This window comes from Nelumbo nucifera, chromosome 2 (genome assembly GCF_055504915.1).
Source record: "Nelumbo nucifera cultivar China Antique chromosome 2, China Antique-T2T, whole genome shotgun sequence".
Classification (NCBI taxonomy): Eukaryota; Viridiplantae; Streptophyta; class Magnoliopsida; order Proteales; family Nelumbonaceae; genus Nelumbo; species Nelumbo nucifera.
In genome coordinates this window covers 39,394,906-39,403,314 of record NC_142650.1, presented here as the reverse complement: position 1 = coordinate 39,403,314, position 8,409 = coordinate 39,394,906, and positions in this window count along the sequence as shown.

Sequence of the window (8,409 nt, the reverse complement as noted above, 5' to 3'; positions counted from 1 at the left end):
AAGGGTTTGGACCCTTTGAAAGCAAATTGGATGGATAAGTTTCAAACAGAAGTTGAAGGGACTGTGAAAGTTATCTCTGACCCACTAGGGGCGGCAGCCTTTTATGTGCAAGATAAGAAAGGCAAAAGATCATGTGAGTGTGAAAAGTAGAAACAGGTTGGGACAGACCAAGCATGAGCTACTTCTAGTACTCACGTGCGCTTCATCATTTGATAAATAATCAAAGACGATATACCTTAAGCTGAGTCTATCGTCTTCCTTGAAAAGGATCGGCTATTCGTTCCCTTTGATGGCAAGGACCTCCCCTACCATTCAACCTACGCAAACACAAACAGAGAAATCAAATGAGAGAGGCATGATCAATGACAACAAAGTAAACTCTTATGGAGATTGGTGATAGTGTCTAACTCTACCACCCTTGAAAAACCTAATCTAAGGTATAACAGAGGAGAAAGGGATGATGAGGTGGCAGACAGTGACTGGGAGCGTTACACAGGTGAAAGTATAGAGGAGGTTGATTAAGACTCTTGCCTGGGTAGCCTTGAGAGTGTTAAAGCCAGTGGAAACTTTATAGAGGAACCGCTTGGAATAGAGATCCTGTTCACCACTCCATCATCCCCTTTCAACAGAGCACAGGAAGGTATGGTTGAGGTAGCTGTTCTGGAGGATTCAAGTTCAACTGTAGGCTTGAGGTTTGAGAGTAAACCATTAGGAGAGGAAATGATGCCAAATCAAAATGAAAGCAAGGTGTTTGTTGTTGGGGGTTAGAGCCAAACATTGTGTCCAAACAGGATTTGGCCGATCAAGAGTGCAACTTGCAGAGACCTATTTTTGGGACTGTCTATGAAAGAGTTGGACAGGGGTTTAACCCCCCCCCCCCCAAGAAAAGAAAAGAAAATAAAATTGATAATTGTTCTTTTAATGCCTTATGCCTTAAGCCTACTTCCTTACTTCTAGCCCTTGAGCCTAGCTCTGTATTTGCTAACTCTTTGTTTCCTCCCCTGGTTTGTCTTGTTGCAGAGTCTGTAGTTGTCCATGCACCTGGCCAATCTGAAGCCAATGAGGGGTCTAGGGAAGGAGAAGTAGGGAGTGAGGAAATTTGGAAGGCTAGTCTTAGAAAAAAAAATTTTGGTAGGAGAAGGAGCAAGAATAGAGTAGAAGAATGGTGTAAGAGTTGAAAGAAAACATGAAGAAGATCAAGAAGGACAAAAGATTGATTTGAGGTTAGTCAAAAGAAGGGGAAAAGGAAAGAAGAGAGAAGAGGGTACAAGATAAGCCAAGAGAAATGGAGGTCTGTAGAAGGAAGAAAGGAATGGAACAGAAGAGGAAAAAGGAAAAAGAAAAGTGAAGTGGAGAAGCTAAAAAGTGGAATGGTATATGAGAAGGAAGACACTGGGAAAAAGAGGAAAAGGGGGGGAGGGGTGGGTAGAGAATAAAAGAATTAAGGGTTTGAAATTAGTGTCAATAAAAATTGTTAGTTGGAATGTGAGAGGGTTGTGAAGTACGTGGAAGAGGATTAATCAAGAACCTCTTGAGGAAGGAGAGAACTGATGTAGTGTTAATTCAGGAATCTAAATTCTAAACTAATAGAGGTTGGATCATAGGTGGGTTAGAAGCATTTTTTTTGAAGATAAATAAAAATTTTATTAAACAAAAAGAAGATACAAGGAAAGGTGAAAAGCAATCACTGGAGGGGAAAGAAACAACCAAGAAACACCCAACAAAGATGAAACAAAACCAGCCAGCCCAAACTAAACCAACATGGTCAACCCCTTAAAACTGTCGAGAATGTTAGTCTTATAATGATTGGAAATAGTTGTTTTTTGTAGGGGTTTTTTAGTCTTTATTGCTTCTTTCGTTTTTAGGCACCTTATGAGGGACATTCATGTAATTTTCTCATTCAATATAATTGTTCTCCTGTGGGAGTGAACTATAACACATCCCACCTATTCAAAGCATTCTCTTCTTCCAACAAAAAACTTTTATTTTATGCGGCATTATCTCATTCTAAATGGCTTTAGTAGGAAATACAATAGGTGGCTGAATGAGTTGGGGCCTGGAAAAAAGAGGTGCAAGAGAATGCCCATTGGGGTTAAGAAACCATACATACATATATATGGGTAAATTTCTTGAACTACCCTTACTGTTTAGCTTATTGACAAACTGTTACATATTGTCTTACAGTCTCTTTGCCATTAACGTTCGTTAAGGGAGAGACAAAAAAAATACCATTTTACCCATTATTCTCTTCTAAATTTTTAAAATGAAAGAGGAAAAAGAGAGAATATAAGTCGAGAGAGGGAGGGAGTGTGTACCAATGGCACAACCATTGCTGGTGGATGGTGAAACAGGGGAGAGCAGAGGCAGGGAGACCACTAATGTCCGTCGCATCGAGAGAATAGAATCTTTGTGTATTCCAGACCATGCTTTCTTTGGAGCTGCAATAGTCCAGAATCTGGGTCTCTAAACCAGTGCTTTAGCGTGGCATGAAAATCGAAAGTGGAAATAGAAAGTTAAGGCAAGAAAAGGTGGAGCTATGGGTTGTTCCAAGACGAGGTTCTTTCAGGAATTGGCCTTGTACACTGCAAGCACCGCTCTGAGCTGCTTGGTGTTATTCGCTGGCCTCCGTCAACTAGACCCAAATCTTGTTGCCAGCAAGAAAGTCTAGGAAGAGAAGAAAGAGATCGCAAAGCACTTGGGTCGGCCACTTATCCAATCCCTACAAGGATGTAATAGCATGTGATGTTATAAATCCTGATCATATTGATGTGGAGTTTGATTCTATTGGAGGCTTAGAAGATGTCAAAAAGTCACTCTTCGAAGCCACTATGGAAACCTGATTTATTTTCTGGGAAGCTTCTCGGGCCTAAAAAAGGGGTATTGGGGTATTGCTAATATGGGCCACCTGGAACAGGAAGATAATGCTTGCTAAAGCCATAGCAAAGGAATCTGGAGTTGTATTTATTAATGTGTGAATCCATCGCCTACTTCCTCCACCGGTGGTGAATGTCGAGCTTCAACTTATTCCCCTTGAATTGCTGAATCTCCGATGCTCATGTTTTTCAGACAAGCTTCTGGTTTTGGACCTAACTTGCAGATCCTAGAGCAATTTTCAATACGGTGGGCCAGTCCATAATTCGCTACCCTTTTCTGTATAAATGAAACTCAGAAGGTTTTGATTCGAAGGAGCAATTGAAGAACCAGAGCTCGATTTACAGGTTGAAGACAGATTGGCTTCTCAGGTTTAAATCCTGAGAAGGGGACAAGGGTAACATTGGGTTTTAAAAAAGTTTTAAACTCATGCGGTGGTATATGTGTATGGACTTTGACGGAATACTAACGATAGGGGAAGAGCTAGTCAATTGTCAGAAACAGTAGGGGTAGTACTAGATAATATGTAAACAGTAAATGTACAATTTGTCAATTAGCTAAACAGTAAAGGTATATATATATATATATATGTGAGCTTAAAGTGGACATGTTCTTATATAAAGAAAGAGTTTGATAGGTTGGATACTTGATCTTTTTTTTTGTTTTTTCTTAATTTTTTGATCAACAGAAAAAGGAATTCATTCATTAAATAATTAATACAGTTACAACAAGAGGTTGCAAATACACATAACAAGAGTATAGTCACTAGATCCACTACTATCTCACCCTACCACACCCTTCTTACATTTGAGCCCAAAACAATTGCTGTAAATCGTTCAAAAGCAAGTTACCCCACCAAAGATCTTCTGGGATCTTACCCTCAGATGATTTCCAAGGTGATACAAGTGTTGCTTTTAAAGCTGGACCCAACATCCCAACCATTTCCCGAAACTCAAAGAAATCTTCTGATCATTATATGCATAATTTGTCAGTATCTAAAGAGAAACGCTACACAGCCACATGCCAAACAAAGAGGAGTTTCTAGAGTCAATCTTCCCAAACCCAAATATTTGGTGCTCTTTCACATCGTATTCCAATTAATGAGGTGATCACATTTAGAGTCACTAAAATCCCATAGTCCCTTATTTATGTCCTCCAATTTTGCCACTTTGACTAGGATTTTGAAAACTAATGGCAAGTAAACTAGGATATTGGCAAAGGTGGGCTTTATAAGAGTAACCTTCGATAGAAATATAATTTCTTTTCAAGAAACCATTTCTTGGAGAACTTGTCCAAGATTGAATTCCACAATTATTTATCCAAAAAAAAAAGGATTGAATTCCACAAGTTGTACAATTTGGTATTGCTTGCAAGTGGTAGACCACGATACTTTAACAGCCAATACTTCGCTGGGTATCCCAAAATACCGACATAGGACTCAAGTACTCAACTACTGATATATCCAGGTTCGTTACCACCAAGTAACTTGTAGCTTTTCCATATTATAAATTTTCTCAAAGCAATTTACTAGAAGATAAAAGTTTTGGATTCCACCTAATCCACTATCCTCACAAAAAGTGGTGTCATCTGCAAATTGCAATGTGCGATGAAGAAGAAGAAATGCAAGTGAGAGGCTACCACCCCTTCTTTTCCCACTGTTGAGACCCTTGATAACAACTAAGGACATCCGTTACTAAAGTGAACAAGAAAGGTGATAAAACATCGCTTTGTCAGAGTCCTCTCTTAACAGTAAAGCTCCAACCCTATATTTGGTAATGACCAAATAAAAAAACCGAATCCAATTTACAAATCCATTCTTCCCCACCTCTCTTTTTAAAATTATGGAGATTTTCATTAGCAATCAAAATTGGATGGATGAATGGAGTGAGAGTGGTACTTTGGAGATTCAGATGGGAAATTAGGTTCCTGATATCGGAGTATTTTCATGCAGGTGGATTAGAAAATCAGCAAATATATTGGCTGATGTTTTTGCAAAGACAGCAGAAAACAAAGATGCTTTATGTCGGGCCTGTCATTCATTAGCAAGCAGATCTGGTTTGTTGTATTACACACTTGTTTTTTAGTAAGAAAAAGGGCTATTTGCAATAAAAAGAGAATCTATAGGCTATAAAGATAGTGCTGTTAGAAGTACGCCAAAGAGACAAAACGATTGTCTCCATTTGAGACCATAGTCAAAAAGAAAAAACCACAGGTAATTGTGTATATATCAACAAAAGATCCAAGACATTCCAAAAAGTTTCTATCAAAAAATGGCACTGTTCAGGGTAATCAAGCTTGATCTTGAAAAGGCTTATGACAAAATTGATTGGGATTGTTTGTTGAGGGTGTTGGAGATGAAGTTTTTAATAAATGGATGAAGTGGGTAAAAGGTTGCATTTCTTCAGCCTGGTTCTCAGTTTTAATAAATGGCGAGCCCGAGGGTTAAAATAACGCAAGCCCAGGGCTTAGATAAGGCTGCAAATCGGGCTAGGTTAGGTTGGGTTAAGTCCAACCCTAAGTTCTAAACCCCCAACCTTAACCTTAACTCAACCTGACCTTCAATTGGATAGTTAAAATCTTTTCCCCTTTTTGACCTAATGCCTTTTAAAAAAAAATGTATGCAATATCAATCAATGTGAAGATTGTTGTATGCTTGTAAATGCAGTAAAATAAAAATGCAATCAAACAAATAATAGTACACAAGAAAATAAATATTGCTAGGTAGATAAAGCACACAGATTTTGAGAGGTTCTGCCAATCCCGGCTCATGTCCTCTACTCATGACCCTCCTGAGATTTTCACTACCACAGACTGACTGAGCTTAATGGTGCCAGTCAAATCAATACAAGTAGGGCTTTCGGGTGCCTGTTATACCTAGGTAGATTTTCATGGTGCTATCCCTACCAACAACTTAGTGTTCACCTCTTAGAACACCCACAAATTACAAATTATAAAATAATATACGTTCAAATACGAATACAAGCCTCTAACTAGGCAGATATAAGCAAATACAAGCAAACTAATATCAATAGCAAGACAAGTAACAAAAATAAAATAAGCTCAACACTTGAAGAGATTCTCAAACCACTATGAGAAACATATAAGCCTCAAAGGCTACTTGATTTTTTTTTTTTTTTTTTTTTACATAAATTGCTTTAAGCACAGAAAGAATTCTTCTCTTTTCTCAAACTCTTTGCTCTTAGAAAATGCTCCTAATATTAGCAAATGTAATACCAATAAAGTTTTTCATAGTTCTTCATCCCTCAAATATTATTTATTTTATAGATGTTGAGACCTTATGACCATTAAAGAGTTGTTGGATTGGCTTCAAGCCACTCTTAGCAATGTTCAGAACATAGCCCCAACATATAGAAGGCATACCAAAAGAAGAAACTAGATGTTTAGCGTTTAAATGGTCAAATTTTCACTACTAGTAGCTAGTTGATAAAATTTGTTAGCCAACTACTAGTCATAGGTGGGAATCTTTTTCTCCATCAATTAATTAATCCCACTCTGTTAAACAACTAATAACTTGATACCAACTTTCGACTGTGAAGAGCCGTCAACTCATCATTTGTGGCGATCAACTCATGAATAGTGACACCTTATTTTATGCCTTGTCTATTGAAGACAGTTGACTCATGAACAGTGTAGTTGATTCATCATTTTGGGAAGTTGATTCCTCATTATTAAAAACCTTAAACCTTGCATAAATTCATCCCAATGGTCTAGAAATTTATCCCTTAGGCTTCTAAAGACTAAATTTAAGTCCAAAAACACTTAACAATCATATCTATTCTAATTATCATTTTCTAAGGTTCAGGTTTATTGAGATTGGTCAATATTAAGTTTGTTGTGTACGTTCCAAACTTATAATTTACAACTAGTCCTAGACAAGATATAACACAATCAAAACTTCTTGAACTTAAAATCTTTTTTTTTTTCCTTTTAGCTCATGGTAGTTAAGACTTTCTTTCTAGAGAGATTCATCAAAGAATTAACAACTACTCAATTCTTCGATACTAATTTTGTTTCATTTAGCATTTGTTAATAATTTTTAGCTCAACGAAAATAGTTACACACTTAACACAAACCATTAATACTCTCAATGAATTTGTTATCATTGAAACACATGAACACTCTTGCTTTTACTCCATGCCCTCCATTCTCTGTTGTTGCACTTCATCTTATCAAGCCAGTCTTGTAGTTCATACATCTTTCTGATCATACTAGCCCATTGGCTGTTGTGTATGTTTTCACCTTCATCTTCTATGCATAGGGTATATCTTCTTTCTGATCATACTAGCCCAGCAAGTCTAGTTGTGTTGGCTCCTCTAGTGGTGGCGGCTGAACTAGTATATCTTCTTCAGTTCTTAATTGTTTAACTTTGTGTGGAGGCATCCTACACTTTCTCCGGCCATAACTAGAATTAGATATTCTTGATGTAATCCAATAGGGATAAAGATAGACTTAGAGTCTTGGAAGCAAAAAGAAAAACATCATCGAGGAGAACAAGGAATGAGACTTAGCTCTAAGTGGAATGAATATCTAAACCCCTTCACATAAGGTCTCCCTATTTACAGAAGTAAGGAGACAAGACTACATGAATGAAGCAAGGATTCCAAAATAATCCTCAACTCGAGTAATGAATGTTTGGGGACAGATCCTATCTGTTTCTCCCTTTGGGACACATGTCCTTTAAGACCACAAGGTTGTTGGAACACGATCTTGAGCCTCCTCAAAGAGTGACTCAAGTACAGCTAGTCGTGGTTTTCTTGGGGCACTGATCATGCATCTAGCACCCTTGCCGTATTTGACTTGTCTCACAGTCACAGGACATATATTTTGGTTTTGAATGCCTCGCGGAGCCAACTAGGTGCAGCCTTACGCGGTGAAGTAGTTTACTCTTGTAAGGCCGTGGGCAACTCACGAGGAATAACATGATCCGACAAGGCGGCTCACACAATTAAAATAACATGGCCTCATGAGGCTGAGATACCGTGACCTTGCGAGGTAAAAAGAGATGGCTTCACCTTTACTCCATGCTTCGCCATATCTTTTAATTCTTTACCCTTAGGCTATGTTTGGTTTGTAGAAAAAAGTAGGGAAAAAAAAGGAAAGGGAAGAAAACCTTTACAAATTTTATATAGATTTCTCAACAACTCAAGCCCAAGTTGGGTCTATCAGGTTGGTTTGGCCATTCCAATTCCCAAGTTGCAGCCTAAAGGGTTTACTTTGAAACACCCTTAATGCACAACACGTTCCCCTTCTTGCAATAAAAGGACAATAATCAAGCCTACTCTGGTGTCTAATACCATTCACGTTTCAACAGAAATGACGTGGACATATAGCACATATATCATGTGCATAGAAAAAAGGGAAAATGACCGATAACCCCAGGATCAGAATTTAGTCTCAAAATACATTTGGGATAGGTGCCAACTCAGAATTGATACCAATTCACGGGCAGATATGAGGGAATAGAGTGTGCTTTTTGAATTTTCTGAATGTTTATAGCTTTACAGTGGAAATCAGAAA